This window comes from Lithobates pipiens, unplaced genomic scaffold (assembly GCF_037356315.1).
Source record: "Lithobates pipiens isolate NorthernLeopardFrog02 unplaced genomic scaffold, aLitPip1_a1.2 Scaffold_16, whole genome shotgun sequence".
NCBI lineage: Eukaryota > Metazoa > Chordata > Amphibia > Anura > Ranidae > Lithobates > Lithobates pipiens.
This window is the reverse complement of record NW_027507748.1, coordinates 53,217,771-53,240,514: the sequence shown is the minus strand read 5'-3', so window position 1 is coordinate 53,240,514 and position 22,744 is coordinate 53,217,771. Positions and strand designations below refer to the sequence as shown.

Sequence of the window (22,744 nt, the reverse complement as noted above, 5' to 3'; positions counted from 1 at the left end):
CCAGTTGCCGCACGCTGCACGTCCATATATATGTCAGCACAATGGCAGTGGTGGGCAAATAGGAGTACTGAACCGGCGGATTCGATGTCCACCGGTCTCCCGCCGATCGTGTCACGGAGTCTCAGAACGGGGAAGTGCCTATGTAAGAACGGGGATGTGCCTATGGAAGTTGCCGCACGCTGCACGCCCATATATATGTCAGCACAATGGCAGCGGTGGGCAAATGGGAGTACCTGTACATCCCCTTTAAGAGCTGGGGATTGCAGGCACGTGTGCAGCGTGACCATGCCCGCGGGACCGGCGGATTCGATGTCCACTGGCCTCCCGCTGATCCTGTCACGGAGACTCAGAACGGGGAAGTGCCTATGTAAACAAGGCATTTCCCCCTTTCTGGCTTGTGTCATAACAGAGATTACTGCTCTCTGTCATTAAGGTCATTGATCGCTGTCATGTGACTTGAAGCCCACCCCCCACAGTTAGAGTCACTCCCTAGGACACACTTAACCCCTTCATCGCCCCCTAGTGGTTAACCCCTTCACTGCCAGCGTCATTTACACAGTAATCAATGCATTTTTATAGCACTGATCGCTGTATAAATGACAATGGTCCCAAAATAGTGTCAAAAATGTCTGATGTGTCTGCCATAATGTCGTAGTCCCGATAAAAATCTCAGATCGCCGGCATTACTAATAAAAAAATTTATAATAAAAATGCCATAAAACTATCCCCTATTTTGTAGACACTATAACTTTTGAGCAAACCAATCAATATACGCATATTGCGATTTTTTCCCACAAAAATATGTAGAAGAATACATATCGGCCTAAACTGAATTTTTTTTTAGATATATTTATTTTTGGGGGCTATTTATTATAGCAAAAAGTAAAAAATAATGCATTTTTTTCAAAATTGTCGGTCTTTTTTTGTTTATAGTACAAAAAGTAAAAACCGCAGAGGTGATAAAATACCATCAAAAGAAAGCTCTATTTGTGGGAATAAAAGGACGTCAATTTTATTTGGGTGCAATGTCGCACGACCACGCAATTGTCAGTTAAAGCGACGCTGTGCCGAATCGCAAAAAGTGCACTGGTCAGGAAGGGGGTAAAATCTTCTGGGGCTGAAGCGGTTTAATGCACTTTAAGATGCCTGCAGCTTGATGAATTATGATATTATTGCAATGTTTACCTTAACCACTTTGGCTCCGGAAGGTTTACCTCCCTTCATGGCCAGGCCTTTTTTTGCGATACAGCACTGCGTTATTTTAACTAGCAATTGCACGGTCGTGCGACGCTGTACACAAAAAACATTTATGTCCTTTTTTCCCCACAAATAGAGTTTTCTTTTGGTGTACACATGTGCAATTTGTTTCATTCCAAATTAGTTTTTTTTTAAAGAATTTCAGCAAAACGAAATATTCAAATTAACGAAAACTTGTTTAACATTTTTTTCTGAATATTTGTAAATTTGAATATTCGAAAACTCATAAATTAGAAAATTCGTAAATTTGTAAATTCGAAAATCCAAAAACCCGAAAACTTGAAAATCTGAAATAATAACTAACTAATAATAACTTAACTATGACTAACTAATAAATGATAGGTATTGGAATTTCCTTTCAAATTTGTCTGTTAGTGAACATAACGAATAGGAATTTATCCAAAGTTACGAATTATCCAAACTAACGAATGCCATATATAAATGAATGGAAGGTAACAAATTAATAATAATAAACAACAATAATAAAAATAAAAACTTTTTATTATTATTATTTATTATTAATTGTTCTGTTAAAATTAGTTTAGATGCAGCATTCGTTATTTCGGATAAATCGTAACTTCGGATAAAATTGTATTCATTATGTTCACTAACAGCCAAATTTGAAAATAAATTCCAATACCTATAATTTAATAGTTAATTATTAATAGTTAGTTATTCTTTTGAATTTTCAGATTTTCTTTCTTATTTTCGGATTTTTGAATTTACGCATTGTGATCATAACGAATGACAAAAACGAAAATAAAAATAAAAAAATGAATGAAACCAAAATGAAAACAAATACATTTTTCGGCAGTGCACATGTCTATCTTGGTAGTATTTGATCACCTGTGTTTTTTATTTTGTTCGCTATAAACAGAAAAAGACCAACAATTATGAAAAAAAAAAAACTATATTTTTTTTACTTACTGCTTTAAAACATATCCAATATTTTTTTTAAACATCAAAAATCTAATTTCTTCATCAATTTAGGCTAATATGTATTCTGCTACATGTTTTTGGTGAAAAAAAAAAAAAAATTCCCAATAAGCGTATTTTGATTGCTTTGTGCAAAATTTATAGCATCTACAAACTATGGGATATTTTTATGGAATTTTTATTTATTTATCTTTTTACTAGTAATGGCAGCGATCAAGACTTATAGCATGACTGTGACAATGTGGTGGAAAAATCGGGCACTAAGTGACACTTTTGATACTTTTTTGGGGACCAGTGACATCAATACAGTAATCAGTGCTAAAAAATATGCACTGTCACTATACTAATGACACTGGCAGGAAAGTGTTTAAAATCAGGGGCGATCAAAGGGTTAAATGTGTTCCCTGGGAGTGATAGCTAACTGTGTGGGGGATGTGCTTTAACTGTGTGAAGACAGAGATCCATGTTCCTGCAAAGCAGAAACGCAGGATCTCTGTCTTCCCTACTAACAGAGCGGTGATCTGCTTTGTTTACATAGGCAGACCACCTTTCTGCCTCTGTCAGGAACGATTGGCGATTGCTGTGTCCAATCACAGCAGGAGCAGTTCGCTGGCGGAAGTGCAAAATCACGTACCTGTGCATGATTTTGTGCAGAGGAGTCGCCGCCCCGCAGTACATGTACGTTGGGCGGTCAGCCAGAGGTTAAGGGCCGTTCACACAAGGACACAGTGTAGGAAACCGACATACTGTACAAGTTTCTTGCATTGTGTTCAAAACTCACTGCACTTGTGATCTGCAACGGGTATCAATGCAATGCTAACGACACCCCAAACGCAGGTCGCAAACATGTACCATGTGACCTGGTTGCAGTGCATTTTTTGGTGTGGTGCAGTGTGATTTCAGCCATTCAAATGAATGAATGTCTGAAAACACACTGCATTCAAATCGCACAGGAGTGAAAGCGCGTTCCTCTACAATTCCTGTTGTGAACGGACGCTAAAAAAGATCTATCATTATAATTTTTGTTACAGTTCTGTCCCTATGGGTCAGTACATGTTGCACTTTGTCCTATGTTGCTAAGTGCTTTCTAAACATAGTTATGAAGTCCAACCTGCTCCCATCCCCTCATGCCTCGACTGACAACAGCTTGGAAGGAGACGGCTGATTCATAAGTGCAGCTTGTCCCGGCTGTGGGTAGTTTCTACAGATAAGCAATGCAAAGATGAATGCAGAGGGAGGAGGAATTTGTCATCCTCTGCATTCCTCTTGCGACTACTTGTCTTGGGAATGTGCTCACAGAGAAGATAACCTGCATCAATGAACATAACCATCCTACAACAACCAAGACTCAATTCTTAAAGAGGAGGTTCACTGGAAAAAAATACAAATCCTGTAGCTGCTGACTTTTAATAAAAGGGCATTTACCTGTCCAGGGATCCAGCACCATCCTCACCCAGGCTAGTTCTTCACTAGCATTCAGGCTCCCGGCACTGGCATCCTAACCGCAGTTGGCTATGCTGCTTTTGGCTTGACAGCCAGCTGCCCACTGCACAAGGGCGAGCCGTGCTGTGTTTTTGAATGGTCCAGCAGTCTTCTGGGCATGGGCGTCCGCACCATAGGGCAAGGGGGGTCAATTGCCCCCCCCCCCCACTGAAATCGTAAGAGTGTTGAAGTCAGAGTGAACACACTTGCCCCCTGTGTTGCAATGGCCACCGCGGCCACCTCCGGGGCAGCCGTGGACTTTTTTTTCAAAGTCTTTTCCGGCTACAGATCTCTCCTCACCAACGGCCCAAGCATCGGATTGGCTTTGCCTCTGCTTAACATCACCGTGACCCGGCTGTTCCATGATTGGCTGCTTCCTCAGCCTGCCTCTGCCTGTGTAAATGTATGTTGTGCCTATGCCGATCTGGCCGGCATGGCACCGGCTCCTCCCACAGGTCACAGGTGCGTGGCGTGCAGTGGCTGAGACGACAGAGAATACTCTGCCTGGATGCCAGTGCCTGTCCTGGGCCTATCGCTGAAGAACCACAGGTAGCAGCAGTGCCTGTGCCATGACACCACTGTGTACATCTTTTTGTATTGCAAATTGCAATTCATGACCTTAAAATGATGCCCCCCCGAAAAAAGTTCAGCGGACGCCCATGCTTCTGGAACCTGTTACGTGTTCCAGAAGACTGCGGGAAGGGATGAGGGGTGGGAGGGGAGAACTTCCGCTCAGATTGCCTAGGCGATCCAATCGGAAGCGGGAGTGGCTCCCTGTCAAAACTAGGTACCTGCCCCCCCCCCCACTCCAAAAAAAGAAAAACAAAATGTCAAATGTGGCAGGGAAGAAGGGGAGGAGGACCTAAGGCAAAACTTCCCCTTTTGGGTGGAGTTCCTCTTTAACTACTGGCATTATTAAAACAAGGAGATGATTTTAAAAGGAACACCAAGAAAAGCCACAATTGTACTTAGTCTTGGACTCAGCTGCACCACACCACCTTGAAGGCACTTTTAGGCATTGGGGTTGAATTACTAAAGGCAAATAGAATTTAAACTTTGCAAGGGAAGTTGCTCACTGCAAGGGAATTTTCCCCAGAGCTCAGTGCATTTGGTGAATACCCAAACAGCCTTTTTACTTGTACATGGTTGGATGGTGGACATCAGCAGAGCCTCGCCTCACTAATTAAGCTCTGGGGAACCTTCCCTTACAGCCTATTTGCCTTTAGTAAACCCCCATAGTATCTAAAACCACCTTTTGGGACAAAGAAGCCTCCAATACAAAACACACCATGTGCGATCCTCAGAATTGGAATCCTGGAATCCTTCAGTTCCAAATGGAATTAATAGCTGCTTCCGGAATGACATGACAATGCATTTCACCCCTCCATAAAATATTGGGTGGTTTGGAAAATTTTTTGTCTTGGCTGCCAGCTTGTAAATGGCTGCTCTGTAAAGCCCTCTAGCAACCTCCCCATTGAAGCTCGCACACCTAATCCTGTCAGCCAATAAGCCAATCACTTTCTTTACGCTTTCACCTTCTCCACTTCCAAATATGGGTTGTACATATGCCATGAGATGATAGTTGGAGGATGCAAGAAGTCAGTGATTGTTTAATGAAACAGTTGGTCAATAAACTTAGATGGTCACACAAGCCAATGTAATGTGCTAACTCTTCTGGTTCCAGCATGATTTGGGAGAACTATAATGCCCTGTACACACGATCGGACTTTCCGATGGAAAATGTGTGAACGGATCGTGTTGTCGGAAAATCCGATCATGTGTGGGCTCCATCGGACTTTTTCCATCGGAATTTCCGACGTATAACGTTTGAGAGCCGGATCTAAAATTTTCCGACAACAAAATCCGATCGTTTAAATTCCGATCGTGTGTAGACAATTCCAACACAGAAAGTGCGACGCATGCTCAGAATAAATTACTAGACGAAAATCTATTGGCTACTGGTCTGTTTATAGTCCCATCGTGGTTTACGTCATCTCGTTCTGAACGAACGGATTTTCCTACAACTTTGTGCGACCATGTGTATGCAAGACAAGTTTGGGCCAAAATCTGTCTGAGAAAATCACACTGATTTTGTCGTCGGAATGTCCGACCGTGTGTACAGGGCATAACAGTTAGGAAATAGTTCATGTGTTCATTGTCAGTCAGTCTGACAAGTTTGAAAGGCCTGACATAGTCCATAGAGGTCTTCAAGCTCCTTCTTACAGACATGGGAGAGTAATCTGCTAGACCAGTGATAGCGAACCTTGGCACTCCAGATGTTTTTGGTTCCAAAACATCTGGGGTGCCAAGGTTCGCCATCACTGTGCTAGACTAAGCACAAATCTCAAGGTCTTTGGACACTTTTCGGGATCCAAAAATATCACCTGCACAAGTAATGCCTCATACACACGATCAAACAACCCGGTGGAAAAGTCCGGCGGACTTCCGCCCGTGTGTAGGCTCCGCCGGAACAGAACACGGCGACGGCGACAGCGGCGACAGAAGACCGGGCCACCGCTTGTAAAAGAGCTAGAAGAAGGCACGGTGGCCCGGCAAGAAGAACCGAAGAGGGGGACAAGACCCCCGAAGAGGGGGACAAGACCCCCCGAAGTCGAAAGAAGAGGGCGGCGGCGAAGAAGAAAGCCGGGCTCCTCCGCTAGTGAAAGAGCTAGCAAAAGAGCAGAAGATAGCGGAAGAGTCCGGCGAGAAGACCGCCGAAGACGGAAGAAGACCCCCGGAGTTGTGCAATAAACTATTTTAACCCTTGTGTGTTGTGTTTTTTTTTTTTACTTTTTTTCACAGGTGAATGGGTAGGGGTAAATTTTACCCCATACTCATTCACATAGGGTGGGGGGCCGGGATCCGGGGGCCCCCTTATTAAAGGGGGCTCACAGATTCCGATAAGCCCCCTGCCCGCAGACCCCGACAACCAACGGCCAGGGTTGTCGGGAAGAGGCCCTTGTCTTCATCAACATGGGGACAAGGTGCTTTGGGGTGGGGGGCCCCCCTTCCCCAAGGCACCCCTCCATGTTGAGGGCACGCGGCCTGGTACGGCTCAGGAGGGGGGGTGCTCGCTTGTCCCCATCCCCTTTCCTGGCCGGCTGGGTAGCGTCCTCGGATAAGGTTCTGATATGGACCTGGGGGGGACCCTCACGCCGATTTTTCAGCGTAGGGATTCCCCTTTAAGTCCATACCAGGTGACGGAGCCAGCGACGCCTCCTTCGCTGGTCCCGGCTACCTGAAGACGCGCTCAAAATGAGCAGACTTTCCTCCGCGTGTGTGGGCGAGTCCGTTCATTTCAAAAGTACGGCGGATAGTCCAGCGGACTTAGTACGCCGTATTAGTCCGCCGCAAAAGTACCGCATGTGAGCAGGTAGCTCGTTCGGAAAGTCTGGCGGAAAGTCCGCCGGTTAGTCTGCTACATGTGTACGCGGCATTAGAGTGACTATACAGAACATGAAATTATACCCAAGGGGCCTTCAACCTATCTGATGATGTTGTGAACAAAATACATTGCATGTTGCTGTAACACTTGTAAAACTAACATCTGGCATCTGCAAACTGAAGAACCGCAATGAGAAGATATCTGCTAGGTTTTTTTTCTCGGTCATCTTACCATTTCTGTTGAAATTGTACATGTTCACACACTGATGCAAGTCAACAGATACCCACATTTCCCTGCCAACTCTTGTTACTGATTCATATATTCATGAACTACAACTCACAATAATTCGAAAACAAAGGATTAGCAAAAAAGGATTAATAAAAAAAGTGGTGACAGTATTTTATGGAAAAAATGTGGTGATGTTTTTAAGTTTAAGGCCCCATGCACACTGGGGCTCTTCTAGATGCTTTTGAAGCAGCTTCAAAAACGCATCTAAGCTGTATTTTAGCAAACACATTTAGGTGTGCCAAGTGCTTGGGTGTTCAGTCATTTCATTGGCCAGAATATTAATTTATTTTGGCCACTAAAATAAATAAATGCTTACGGTATGCACCTATGAGCATTTACACACGTTTAGACATGTTTTGGTGTTTTTTCAGCTAAAACACTCCTCTCTTGAACGCACAAAGGATGGGATTTTTTCTGCCTCTAATCACACCTGCTAATAAACTGTGCATGGACACATAGGCCAACATGGAGGGGCATTTAGAGGCATTAAATAAAAATGCCAAATTCCTGTAAAACAGGTGTTTTTGAGCTCAAGTGTGCATCCTAAAATGATGGTTTAGGAAGGAAACACTCTACTTTGGTCTTCTGTAGGAAAATTTGCAGTTTTTGTTCTGATGATCTGAGCAATATTTTTCATTAGACTAGAGAGACCATCCATGGAGAATCAGCTGAGATTGTGGATGGATCTACAAATGCACAAACGTTGCCTGTACAGATGAACATTTTCTAATGCTTGCTAAATGTGAACATACGGCAGTAGAATTTAGTTCGAAATTCTATGTTTTTGGAACATGTGTTCAATTTTATGATGGTTATTGTGGCCAAATCAACGTTTGCTTTCAACCGCAGTAATGAGAAAATTCAAAGGAGTGGAAGGGAGAATTTTTTTATTAAATTAGCCAAATTCTAACTACTGTGAGTGGGGTTTGCTTTTTGGAAAAATCGTACATATTGTAATAAAACCTGTTGGGATTCCATTTAAATAACAAGTCTGCACAAACTTTTATGGGCTTTCGATTCCTACTAGAAGAAAGAAAGAATGAAATTACTTGACTCAAGGATGGTAAAAAATAATGTTCTGGCAAACGATTTTCAGAATGTCTGTATGGACCTTGGTATGAAAACCTAACCATGCATGGTATGGTTTTGCAAAAAAAAAAAAAAAAAAAAGGCAATTGTTTATGTTGCACAGTGCTTTAGCAAACTAAAATTATGGTTTAGGCCCCTTTCACACTGACGTCCCGTTCAGGCCGCCTGTCAGTTTTTCAGGCGGACCTGAACGGGTGCTCCATAGAGCTCTATGGAGCGTCGGATGTCAGCGGTGACATGTCCGCTGACATCCGACCCGCTCCGATCCGAAAAAGTGTAACGGAGGAAAAAGCTATTTTTCCATCCGTCTGCGGATCGGGTGACGACGGGCACTGCGGTCCGTCGTCATCCGATCTCCCATAGGGGAGAGCGGCGCTGTGACAGGTCCGTCCCTGCGCAGTGTGCAGAGACGGACCTGTCATCTCCCTGCTCAGCGGGGATCGGCGGAGTGATCCCCGCTGAGCAAACGGATATCCACGGGGCGGATCAGAACTGATCCGCCACGTGTGAAAAACTGTATGTTGGTCTTCTATAGGATAACTTGCATTTTTTTTCTTCAGAATAGACAGGCCAGTCAAAGATAATTGTGGATGGGATTTACACCACCATGGGATCTTCTGCTCCATGTGAAGTTTCCATCCTCCCCGAGATGACCTGATGGCACCACTTGAGAGGTGTACCATCCCAGATTATGGATGGCTCCACAAACACACCAATGTCCCCTTTTTGGTTTCATCACAAAACTGAAACCACTAGTAAAAAGTGAAACATTTTATTGGTTATTGCATCACAGAGACAATATTTTGTTAAAAAAAAAAAATACACACCAAAGGCCGTATTGACTAAAGAACTTCTTGCTGTCCACTAGCAAATTCCTGCTCCCATTCTGTCAGGCCAGTGTGAAAACAAATTAGGAAAAAAATGATTGCTTGCTAAGGGCAATGCGGAGTTTGCATTTCATTGTACCACTTATTTATTTATTTTAATATATGAGGCCAAATCTTTATTGGCAAGAGGTGTGCACGACAAGTATTTCCCAGAGAAGCATCCATCTGCTCTCCGAACTGTAAAGACAAAGACCTCATCGAGCATCCAAGCAAGGCGTTGCCGCGGTTACATGTGCATACTCATTAGCACAATCTGTCCGTGTCTTAAATAAGCTTCTTTCAGCTCCTCCTTCTGAAGCCCAGAGACTCCCTCAGAAGCTAATAAATCATCTAAAAATGCAAAGTTTATGAAATGGAAGGAATTACAGCCCACTGCTTCCTCAGCGAGTGTAAAAACACACACCATTTAAATGTAATATTAGCCAACTAGAACACATACGGAGCATATATAGAATATACAACATATATACTGTGTGTGTGTGTGTATATATATATATATATATATATATATATATATATATATATATATATATATATATATATATATATATATATATATATATATATGAATATATATAGATATATAGTATCTCACAAAAGCATATATGTATATATATATATATATACACAAATGCGAGTAGACCCCTCACATTTGTGTAAATATTTTTTTATTACTTTCTTATGTGACAACACTGAAGAAATTACCCTTTGCTACAATGTAAAGTAGTGAGTGTACAGCTTGTATAACAGTGTAAATTTGCTGTCCCCTCAAAATAACTCAACACACAGCCATTAACGTCTAATCCGTTGGCAACAAAAGTGAGTACACCCCTAAGTAAAAATGTCCAAATTGGGCCCAATTAGCCATTTCCCCTCCCCGCTGTCATGTGACGTGTTAGTGTTACAAGGTCTCAGGTGTGAATGGGGAGCAGGTGTGTTAAATTTGGTGTTATCGCTCTCACCCTCATATACTGGTCACTGGAAATTCAACATGGCACCTCATGGCAAAGAACTCTCTGAGGATCTGAAAAAAATAAAAATTGTTGCTCTACATAAAGATGGCCTAGGCTATAAGAGCATTGCCAAGACTCTGAAACTGAACTGCAGTACTGTGTCCAAGTCCATATAGCAGTTTAACAGGACATGTTCCACTCAAAACTGGTCTCTCCATGGTCATCACCAAAGAAGTTGAGTGCACATGCTCAGCGTCATATCCAGAGGTTGTCTTTGGGAAATAGACATATGAGTGCTGCCAGCATTGCTGCAGAGGTTAAAGGGATGGGGGGGGGGGGGTCAGCCTGTCAGTGCTCAGACCATACACCACACACTACATCAAATTGGTCCGCATGGCTGTCATCCCAGAAGGAAGCCTCTTCTAAAGATGATGCACAAGAAAGTCTGCAAACAGTTTGCTGAAGACAAGCAGACATGAATTATTGGAACCATGTCCTGTGGTCTGATGAGACCAAGATAAACTTATTTGGTTCAGATGGTGTCAAGCGTTTGTGGCGACAACCAGGTGAGGAGTACCAAGACTAGTGTGTCTTGCCTACAGTCAAGCATGGTGTGGGAGTGTCATGGTCTGGGGCTGCATGAGTGCTGCCGGCACTGGGGAGCTACAGTACATTAAGCGAACCATAAATGCCAACATGTACTGTGACATACTGAATCAGGGCATGATCCTCTCCATTTGGAGACTGGGCCGCAGGGCAGTATTCCAACATGAGAACGACCCCAAGCACACTTCCAAGATGACCACTGCCTTGCTAAAGAAGCTGAGGGTAAAGGTGATGGACTGGCCAAGCATGTCTCCAGACCTAAACCCTATTGTGGGGTATCCTCAAACCAAAGGTGGAGGAGCGCAAGGTCTCTAACATCCACCAGCTCCTTGATGTCATCATGGAGGAGTGGAAGAGGACTTCAGTGGCAATCTGTGAAGCTCTGGTGAACTCCATGCTCAAGAGGCTTAAGGCAGTCCTGGAAAATAATGATGGCTACACAAAATCTTGACACTTTGGGCCCAATTTGGACATTTTCACTTAGGGGTGTACTCACTTTTGTTGCCAGCAGTTTATACATTAATGGCTGAGTGTTGAATTATTTTGAGGGGACAGCAAATTTACACTGTTATACAAGCTGTACCCTCACTACTTTACATTGTAGCAAAGTGTCATTTTATCAGTGTTGTCACATGAAAAGATATAATAAAATATTTACAAAATGTAAGGGATGTACTCACTTATATGAGATACTGTATATATTTACTGTATATATACACATATACATTTCAGAAAACCAACCATGTCAAGGTGCTTGCCTATTTGCACCCACTTACTAGTATTTCAGGGGTTCCGCAGCTCTACTGGGAAGATGAATGTACGAGAAGTCTGGAAGTATACAACTTAAGGCATACCTTAGGGTACCTGCCTTACAGCATCAGTGTCACTCTGCTTAGTATAAAGATTTTATCCATTGCCTTTAAAGGATAGCTATTGTTATGTAAGAGATTGGACCACCTGTAACCCATTCATCCTCCTCATGCAGCGCATACTCACAACTATGGACCTCAGTCCTATTGTTATGGGAAATCCTGAATGTAAACCACCTCTATGTCATCATCATTAGGGTAAATGACTTATTTGGAAGATAGTTGTCCTTTTATCATCATCATTTCTACCAGACTAAAGTGATTCCTCTTTATTGAACATGAAAAGTAAGTCAAAAACACATCACTTGTTCACCGATGCCATGATGAAATAAAGATGGCTGGGATATGCTGGAACCTTGGGCCCCTCAATAGATGATGTTGTGTTAAGTGAACACAGCATGTGCACCCAATCCAATAAGGTGACTTGAGACGGATTGGGTCAGATGAACCATGTAATGGCTTTTCTTGCTGTCCATAGCTACATACTTCCACTCGTAAACAACACACTCACATGCAAATAGAACATCATTATACTATAATAAGCCATTGACATTTATGCAGGATTTTTTTTTCCTCCTCTAAACAAATTCATATATTGAGCTTCATTGACACCTGTCAAGTCTCTACTGGCCTGCAGTCATCACATTGTTATCCCATGTGACAGCGGCTAATAACTTTCTGCCTTGCTGCAAACCTCACACTGCCGTTCTCATTGTCGCCCTCTAATCCTGTTCTTTCTGGGAGATTCTTCTGTGAACGAGCAGTCCTGTCATTAAATACAGGGTGACAATGGAAGAGAGCACGTGACAACTGGTCCTGGCAACGGGTGGAGGTGGTGTGACAGTAATAAGCCTGACATTAAAATGCAGAGACAAGAGGGTGATAGTTGAGCTCACAGAGGGCAGCTTACAGGAAAATATAGATCATGATTATCACTGCTTATGGGTTGTCATTGTCATAGTTATTTGGATGTAACCTTTCTTCAGTATAGACTTACTAATCATGAATGAAAGAACTGTCCACTTTAAGTAAACACATTTTTTAAAGTGAAACTCTGGGCAAATGATAGAACACGTCTTTCACTTTTGCTTCTCAGCTTTTTGGCTAAGATCAAGCATAGTATCTGTTCTTATCAGTTTTTGGGAACAGAACGTTGCTGTCTTTACAAAGTGAGATGACACTTATTAAATTATGATGTACTAGGTTGGGGCTGAGGTGGTATCCTTTCCTTGTGGGTCAACTGTGGCCTGGGAAACCAGGCCTGTTCCTGGTTGTAAGCAGAAGTCTCCCTTAGTTCTAATAACATCTGATGGGGATGGGTACTACTGCTGCACTGGTTTAGACAGGGGTCAAGATGAGAAAAGCCCATGGTGCTTCTGCCCTTGCAGTGCCAGTCCAGGGGTACCAGATAAAATCACTTTGGGTCTGAGGGAGCTCCACCCCAAACTTGCTCATCCATCTCTTTATGGACCTTGCTTTGTACCCTGGTCCAAATCATTTGATGGCGAAAGGATTATGGTGTGGGGTTGTTTCTCAGGGGTTGGGCCTGGCCCCTTAGTTCCAGTGAAGGGAACTCTAAAGGCGTCAGCATATCAAGACACTTTTGGACAATTTTATGCTCCCAACTTTGTGGGAACAGTTTGCGGGATGGCCCTTCCTGTTCCAACATGACTGTGCACCAGTGCACAAAGCACTGGTGGGCCAGCTCAATATTGAACCCTACAGACTAAGACTGGAATGCCATTAAAGTTCATGTGCATGTAAAGGCAGGCATCCCAATACCTTTGACAATATAGTGTGTATGGTTTGGCCTATAAAACCTACTAATACATACACTATATGGCCAAAAGTATGTGAACACTGCTACAAAATTTCCAGTTCAGGTGCACAAAGCCAGGCCTATAAAAAAAATGGTTTGATGAGCTAGTTATGGAGGTACTTGAGTGTCCTGCTCAGAACCCTGAGCTCACCCCTATTGAATACCTTTGTGATGAATTGGAACACCATTCACAAGCCAGGTATTTTCATCCAACATCAGTACCTGACCCCACAAATGATCCTTTGGCTTATTGGAGACACACTCCCACATTCCCCCATTCCAGAACCTTGTGAAAAGCCTTCACAGTGGAGGCTGGTATTGCTTAAAAGTGAGGAGATATAGGGCAACTTCATTATAGTGTCTATGGTTTTGGAATGGGATGGCCAACAAGCTCATACATGTGTACTGGGCCATAGAGTGTATCTAGGGTTGCCACCTCATCCCTTTAAATACGAACACATATTAATTACACAGGTAATGTGGCTGATTAAGGTGGTAATTTCACTTGGCGCCTTATCTGCATTTTATTAGCTTCAGAACCTGTGTAATTCATATGTGTTTGGGTTTAAAGGAATGAGGTGGCAACCTTAAGTGTATCATTAATTTAATTTTTTACTAAAATATTCACATGACTCAAGGGACTGGGTTTGTATAAAAGGGCAGCAGCTTAATACCACTTTGCTTGCAGAGCCTGAAGTGTGATGGTAAAACATGGTACACTCTGTAGAAGCACAAGGAAAGAAAACATTTTGAATTCTAGAAGCAATATCATTTGTAGAGTGTAAAACATGAAATCTACCTGGAGGAAAAAACTGTGGCTAGCCCTGGCTTACCACTGATTGCTGGATTCCCAACTTGTTGCATTCAGCGTTCCTTTATCTTGATATAATAGCAGACCTATGAGCAGGTACGAGCATGCACCCTAATACAATTACTGCTTCACCTTCTGCACAGATTGCAAACAGCAACATTTGTTCGATAGGGGTAATCGGAGAAGTAGTTGGTGGGGAAGATTGACCGAAGCAAGGATTTTCAGTAACAACATTTTAATATCATTTCACTGGTTGCTGCCTATTTATAAAAAGGAGGACTACAAATTCTGCCTTTACTTAGAAGGGTCGGTCAGTCTAACGCCCCATACACACTATCAGATTTTCTGCTGAGTTTTTCCTTTAGATTCACCAAAACCATGTAGTGAAGGGCCTGCCTGATTACATACAAATTGAAACTCCTAAGGTTTGACCTCATATTATATGGTTTTGGTAAATCTGAAGGAAAAACTCAGCAGAAAATCTGATAGTGTATATGGGGCTTAAGAATATATGTGGGCTGGTGTGAGTTCTTGCAAGCCGCTCAAGCTACTAGAAGTGTCTTAAATGACAACTATAGGCGTTTTAATATGAAACACAAAAACATGATCAGTTTAAAGTGGACCTTTTGCAAGCCTGCTTAAATTAATTTCTGACATGTCACAATATAAGGAAACAGTATAATTTTTTTAACGCTATACCTAATATTGAGGTAAATGCAAATATATATATACAGTCTATTACAAAAGTGAGTACACCCCTCACATTTTTGTAAATTTTTTATTATATCTTTTCATGTGACAACACTGAAGAAATTACACTTTGCTACAATGTAATGTAGTAAGTGTACAGCTTGTAGAACGGTGTAAATTTGCTGTCCCCTGGCAACCAGATGGGGAGTACAAAGACAAGTGTGTGTTGCCTATAGTCAAGCATGGTGGTGGGAGTGTCATGGTCTGGGGCTGCATTAGTGCTGCTGGCACTGGGGAGCTACAGTTCATCGAGGGAACCATGAATGCCAACATGTACTGTGACATACTGAAGCAGAGCATGATCCCCTTCGTTCGAAGACTGGGCCGCAGGGCAATTTTGCAACATGATAATGACCCCAAACACACCTCCAAGACGACCACTGCCTTTCTAAAGAAGCTGAGGGTAAAGGTGATGGAGTGGCCAAGCATGTCTCCAGACCTAAACCCTATTGAGCATCTGTGGGGCATCCTCAAACGGAAGGTGGAGGGGCGCAAAGTCTCTAACATCTACCAGTTCTGTGAAGTTGTCATGGAAGAGTGGAAGAGGACTCCAGTGGCAACTTGTGAAGCTCTGGTGAACTCCATGCCCAAGAGGGTTAAGGCTGTGCTGGAAAATAATGGTGGCCTCACAAAATCTTGACAGTTTGGGCCCAATTTAGACATTTTCACTTAAGAGTGTACTCACTTTTGTTGCCAGCGGTTTAGACATTAATGGCTGTATGTTGAGTTATTTTGAGGGGACAGCAAATTTTCACATGAAAAGATATAATAAAATATTTACAAAAATGTGAGGGATGTACTCACTTTTGTGATATACTGTATATATTTTATTTAAAAAATGCCAATTGTTTTAGCAAGCCAAATGCCATTCAGCAAGAATGAAATGCTTGCTTCCTCTAGGGGTAAAGGAATAAGCAGCAGTACTTACCTTATTTGATTCTCCTGCAGGCTTCCTCCATGTTTTCCAACAAAGCCACTCTACTTTGCTGATCACAGCCTCTCCGACAGCATTTCATACAATGCAGGACCATTACAGGACAAGATGCATTGTACATGAGGATGTACTCTGGACTGGAGGAGAGCGCCAGCAGCTGGCAAAATGAGGAATAGGGATAGTATCAGTGGCAGGTGGTACTCCACCTGGCCGGGTGAGGGGCAGCAGACGGACCTGACATTTTTTTTTTTTAATATCCAGTTGTTTTTGGTTATTGAAGAGGGTGGAAGGTCCATTTTAAAGCGGAGCTCTTGAAACATAAAAAAATTACCACTGAAAAGGGGCTCCCCCAAAACTGTAAGGGTTAAATGCTCATTTTGTCTAGGGTGCAATTGACATATAATTTTTTTATTTATCGTATCCTTCACTTCCCCAGAAGCCAGAGCTCTCCTCTTTCCTCAACGCTGTGGCCACGGCCTTGGCGTTCTCACTTATAGTGCAGGACCGTTGGTCTTACATTTTACGTGATGACACCAGAGCAAGACTAATGGAGCACCAAAGAGAAGTGACTTCAGGGCAGGGTTGCCAACCGTCAGTAAATTTACTGTCTGTGACTATAATCTGTGACTTTTATAACTGTCCGTAAATATCAGCATGACAATATATATTTGTCATGCTGTGTTTACTTTTGTAAGTGTAAAGCAGGCAAATTACTTGTTCTATGTATTGTCAGTATTTCCATATTGTGTTTACACTGTCTAAATATTGTCTTAGTTTTTAATAAGGGCTCTGTCAATTTTTAGCTTGTCAGTAAAAAAAGTGCTCCGTCTGTAAATCTCCCATGTTTTGTCAGTAAAAAATGCTGTGGGAGGGGGGACAGCCACATGAAGAAGTGGGTGGAAGTGAAACATTAGGTAAATAAAGGAACTTTTTATTTCCCTATGTGAAAATGAGTATTTATACCTTGCAGTTCAGGGGAGCCCTACTGCAAGGGTGATTTTTTAGTTTCCCTTGAGTTCCCCTTTATTCTTTGTAGTGCAACTTAGAGGAGAACTACTGTATACTCATCTATCCTTTAACGCCAAGGAAGCTAACATTTTAGCCTATATTTGTTCTGACTTGACTTTACCATCTCGCTGTACATGTGATCATTCATGACACCAGCCATTTGATAGTAAGTAAATGGGTGCCAACCTCGAGGTGGCAAGAATTAAAAATGGGCTATTACATCACTACGAACATGGGCTATAAAGTGTATATGAGGTGGAAACGTGCAATTGGGTAAATCCTTGTCTTTGAAAACACTAAACGTTACACTATTTTGACAACTTGTGAACTAACACCGCAATTGATGACTGTCTGAGGCATGGGGCTGGGCCTTTCCCTCCTCTGGGGGTACACAGGGTTTCTCCTTCTGATAGACCACCTTCTTTCTTGATAGCATCCCCATAGGTTATCACCTCACTTCTCACAAAGCACAACATGAAACGCAAAGAGTTCTGACCACGTCCATAACCAATGTATCAGTCTGTTGCCTGATAATCAACCATCAATGCTATCTGTGAGGATATATTGATATGGATGGATAACTATTGATCTTCATACAGAGCAGGTATGGGCTGCTCATTATGCATACTAGTACATTATGGCATAAACCTCCTGGGGGCCCATTTACAAATGTTTTATTTTGCAAAGATTAATTAATATGGTTTTAATTCTACTTCAACTACCTCCCGCCCACTGTATAGTAAAATGATGGCGGGCGGGATCCCCTCTCGTTCTGGGGCGATGTCATATGATGTTGTCCCAGTGTCACCTCTCTCCCATACCCATGGGGGCGTGCAGCGCAGTGATCGCAGTCGCGCCGTGTTCCTAGGACATGGCGTGACCCAGATCTGGGTAAAGTGCTGATGACGGCTCTTTAACCATGTGATCAGCTGTGTCCATTCACAGCCGATCACATGTAAATACGGAAGTGAAATTTTTTGTCTCTAATCGCCTCACACTCTCTCAGTGTGAGGTGAGGAGAGTCGATCAGCGGTATCTCCTTGCAGCATGAGTGTACAGGTAATCAAGGCACTGATCATCAGTGACCTGATTATCAATGTATCCTCAGCAGTGCCCATCAGTGCCACCAATCAGTGCCCATCAGTGACACCAATCAATGCCCATCGGTGATGCCAGTCAGCGCTGCCTTTCAGTGCCAATCATTGTCTGCCCACCAGTGCCACCTATCTGTTCCACCTATCAGTGCCCACCAATGCCACATATCAGTGCCCATCAGTTCCACCTATCAGTGCTTATCAGTGCCGCATATCAGTGCCACCTATCAGTGCCCATCAGTGCAACATATTAGTGCCTCCTCATCACTGCCACCTAATCAGTGCCCTTCAGTGCTGCCTCATCAGTGCCCATAAGTACTGCCTCATTAGCGCCCTTCAGTGCAGCCTCATCAGCGCATATCAGTGAAGGAAAAAAATTACATATTTACAAAATCTACTGACAGAAACTAAGAAAAACTTTTTTTTTTTTTTTTTTATATTTTCAGTCTTTTTTTGTTTTTTTAGCAAACAATAAAAAACCCAGTAGTGATTAAATACCACATAAGAAAGTTCTATTTGTAGGAACAAAATTATAAAAATGTCATATGGGTACAGTGTTGCATGACAGCGCAATTGTCATTCAAAGTGCGACAGTGCTGAAAGCTGAAAACTGGCCTGGGCAGGAAGGGGGAGAAAGTGCCCGGTATCAAGGCAGTTAAAGTGATTAGAAATGATCACCTTGTAAAACAACCCACTCAATTTAAAACAGATATGAAAGGCAAACTATTTTTGTGTAGATATAAAAAAAAAAAACACATTCTAATTCCCTTTTTCCCTTTTTTTTATAAGTGATCACATTCCCTCTGTTCTCAGATGCATAAGAGCTGGGGGGAGGAGAAGCAGCAGCACACTGGGCTGTGCAGTGGGGGGGGGGGGGGGTGAGGACATGTTTGATCATTGGAGGAGAGCAGGCTAAGTTCCCAGTACAACTGACCACGGTGTGTTCTCCTGCTTACTGTGGTCAGTTTTTAATAGCAAACAAGGGGACTAGCGGGAACACCAGGGATTTCACATAAAGGAAGCAATACAAAGAGAACAGGAGACTTTCTCATACAAGTACATGGTACAGCAGACACATATCAGGAATATAAAGTGTTAGGGTAACAAACGCTTTAAGTTCCGGCATCCACCATTAGGTAGACTCAGGGGGCGGGTCTGAGCGGGAGGCTTCTTATCCTTGCACTGCAGTTCCTTGGTTTGATCCGGTTCCTTTTGCTACTGCCGCTGCCGCGGTCTTCTGCTATTTGCTCAAAACATTCTCTTAAAAAAATCATTAAAAAGTATAAAAATACAATTTGTTTAAACACAGTAAAGAGTGAAAGCCTGGGAGGAAAAGAAAGAGAAATTCAAGAGATGCAAATGTCAGAAAAATCAGAGCAGCCAAGAGCCAAACGGGACCCTGAGATATTCTCATAACAAGTTTCAGCCTGTCACTCTTTCTTTTCTGATATTTTAAAGTTTTGAATCCCTTTTCCCCTACCACATAAAAAAGTGACACTTATGGCACACTAAAAAGGAATCGTGTCTCTTGTATCTTCCATTCTGAGCTTTACCATGGCAGAGAGAGATCAGACGCCTCCAAACTTGTATATTTTTCTCTTACAACTCTGTAAAATACCTGAAGCAAGTTACAGGCTACAATATCTCGCCTGTGCTACAGTGACACTTTATCTGAAGAGTACAATACTTTCCCTTTGTTTCTATGAAATAGCTTCTGTAGAGTTTTGGGTGATCTAAATTTATCTTACAATGGAACTTTCCAAACTTTCAGCCTAGTGAGGGGTATGTGCAGCGGAGGGCTGGCTATTATTGGGTGTAAAGTGAACCCTTATGCCGTGTACACGTGGCCGGACTTTTCTACAGCAAAGGTCCAACGGATTTGGACCTTTGCTGTCAAAAAATCAGATGGACTTTAGATTTACAACATATTTCAAATCTTTCCGATGGACTCGAGTGCAGTCGAAAAATCCGTTTGTCTGTATGCTAGTCCGACAGGCGACTATTGGCTACTGGCTATGAACTTCCTTATTCTAGTCCGGTCATACGTCATCATGGTCGAATCCATTGGACTTTGGTGTGATTGTGTGTAGACAAGTTAATTTCGGCGGAACTCCGTCAGAACTCAGTCGAAAAGTCCTTCAGAGTTCAGTCCGACGAAAAGTCTGCCCGTGTGTACATGGCATTATTCTGTTTAAAGCAGAACTGTGCTCAGACTATGAACATACAAATAAATATATACTCTTCAACAAGTGATAAACAAACTTTAAAATAAATACTCACTGACCTTTGCGACTACAGCCACTGTGGAGCAATTTGTCCTCAAATTGTACGACAGAAGCAATAAAGACCTTCGGATCTCATTTCAGCATTTCCTTATCTCACTTCTTCTCCCCTCATTCACATGTGAGCCATTCTTCGCACATCTCTTTACCACTTGCCACCCAGGCTAATTCTGACATAACCCCCAAACATTATACAGTATGGTTTTTAGTACAGTTATTTTTAGCAGGGACCCTAGAGAATAAGATGGTGGTCGTTGCCACTTTTGGTGTTTGTGTAGCAATTTTTCAAACGCATTTAAAAAAAATAAAAATAAAACAGTTTCATGCATTAAAAGTTAGCCCTTTTTTTGTATAATGTGAAAGATGAAGTTACGCTGAGTAAATAGATACCTAACATGTCACGCTTCTAAATTTCACACACTTGTGGAATGGCGTCAAACTTCAGTACTTAAAAATCCCCATGGGCGACGCTTTACATTTATTTTCAGGTTGGCTGCGGGTTGGCAGTGTGTAGGAAAAGATTTCCCTCTACGCTGACGACACGCTTTTGTACCTTGGCGATGCGGGTCCATCCCTCACAGCGGTCTTAGGCTTATTTGATAAGTTTGGATCCTTGTCGGGCATACGCATTAATTGGACGAAGTCGACCATTCTTTCGCTGGACCAACAGAATCCCACTGAGTTTGGCCACACGCCGCTTAAGAGAGTCACAGAGTTTACGTACTTGGGGATAAGGGTGGCCAGATGCCCCTCCCAGTACTACCAATTGAACATCTTTCCCCTGCTCTGGGTCCTGAAGGAACGCTGCCAGTCCTGGGCTGGTCTTCCACTGAATCTGATTGGGCGTATAAATCTTGTTAAGATGGTCGTTTTATCCAGATTCAATTATTTTTTCAGGAATAGCCCAGGTTGGATACCGGAGGCCTTCTTTCAGGAGCTGGACAGGTGTATAACCTCGTTTATTTGGGGGGGATCGGTTCCACGACTGGCTAAATCCACCCTGCAGTGGCCCATTTGCCTGGGGGGACTGACCCTTCCAAACTTCAGAGTGTACTGTTGGGCGGCAATGTTAGTCACAGTGTACTGGTGGTTTGGAGCCGAACGCTCTAATGCCACGGTATGTGTGGAGGCGGCAAGACTGGGTTCCTTGCGTGCACTGCAAAACTTACCCTATAGGGGGCTGAGGGCCTATGATAATTTGCCTGGTCCAACCAGGGCAACTCTTAGAGTATGGGTGGCAGCGAGGCGCAGGTTCTCCCTGGCTGGGCGCAGGTCTCCGGTCCAGCCCCTCTGGAGGAAACCCTAATTTACCTAATTTTTGTTCTGTACCTGATCCGCAGGTGTGGGCAAGATTCGGCATTAAGGTGCTGAGGGACATAATGCCATCAGGGATGCTGCTGACTTTCTCTCAAATGACACAGGCCTATAAGCTGCCTGATTGGATGTTCTTCCGCTATGTGCAACTTAGACACGCTGAAAGGGCCCAGTTCCCCTTAGCTCCGCTGATTCAGCTAGACCCGGTTGAGGACCTCATGTCTTGTAGTGAATTGTCCAAGCCCTTCTCTGCCCTGTATACCACCCTGCTTCCCGTCGACTTGGGCAAGATAGATAGGCTCTGGAACATGTGGAGGGAGGACATTCCGGCTCTGGGGAGGGAGGATTGCTTGGATAGAAGACCTAGGCTGGTTATTTCTGTGGCAGATAAGCTCATCCAAATAAAATTCCTTCATAGAGTTTATTTCACCCCGGTACGCCTGGCTAGGATGTACCCTGGTAGAGACCCGAACTGCCCAAGATGTGGGGTATCCCTAGGTGTATACTTGCATATGTTCTGGACATGTTCGGCTCTGTTGCCCTTCTGGTCCGGAATATTTGAACAGCTAAACACCCGCCTGGAGCTCTCTGTCCCCGTGACGCCTGAGCTGGCTTTGCTGGGAGTGGTGGATGACGAACAAAGGTCCCACCATAGCAAATTGTTGATTTTCTATCTTCTGCTTTATGCCAAGAAGGAGATATTGTGTAGGTGGGCCTCTCCGACCCCCCCCCCCCCACCCCCTCCGTGCCCTCCTGGGAAAAAATAATAAATGCTGCCTTGCCGCTGTATAAACTCACGTACATTAGCCGTGGGTGTCCCTGGAAATGTGAAAAAATTTGGTCACCTTGGATGGCAGGTTGAGCTGCTCCCCCCCCACCTCCCTGCGTGCACCCCCCCCCATCCTCTTTGGCTTGGCAGACCTACTGATCTCTCGCTGCTAGCTTGGGTAATTTTTCACCAATGGGTGTGGGTTTCCATG

The 22,744-nt window shown here is 43.2% G+C and overlaps 1 protein-coding gene and 1 pseudogene across 1 annotated transcript in view; one reads left to right on the top strand and one right to left on the bottom strand.

Annotated features, from left to right (window-relative positions):
* The window catches only part of KCNJ6 (potassium inwardly rectifying channel subfamily J member 6), a 340,573-nt gene that overhangs the window by 115,877 nt on the left and 201,952 nt on the right, over positions 1-22,744 (bottom strand). The gene's annotated exons all lie outside the window — the stretch shown is intronic.
* On the top strand, positions 12,837-12,979 carry LOC143986359 (U2 spliceosomal RNA; annotated as a pseudogene).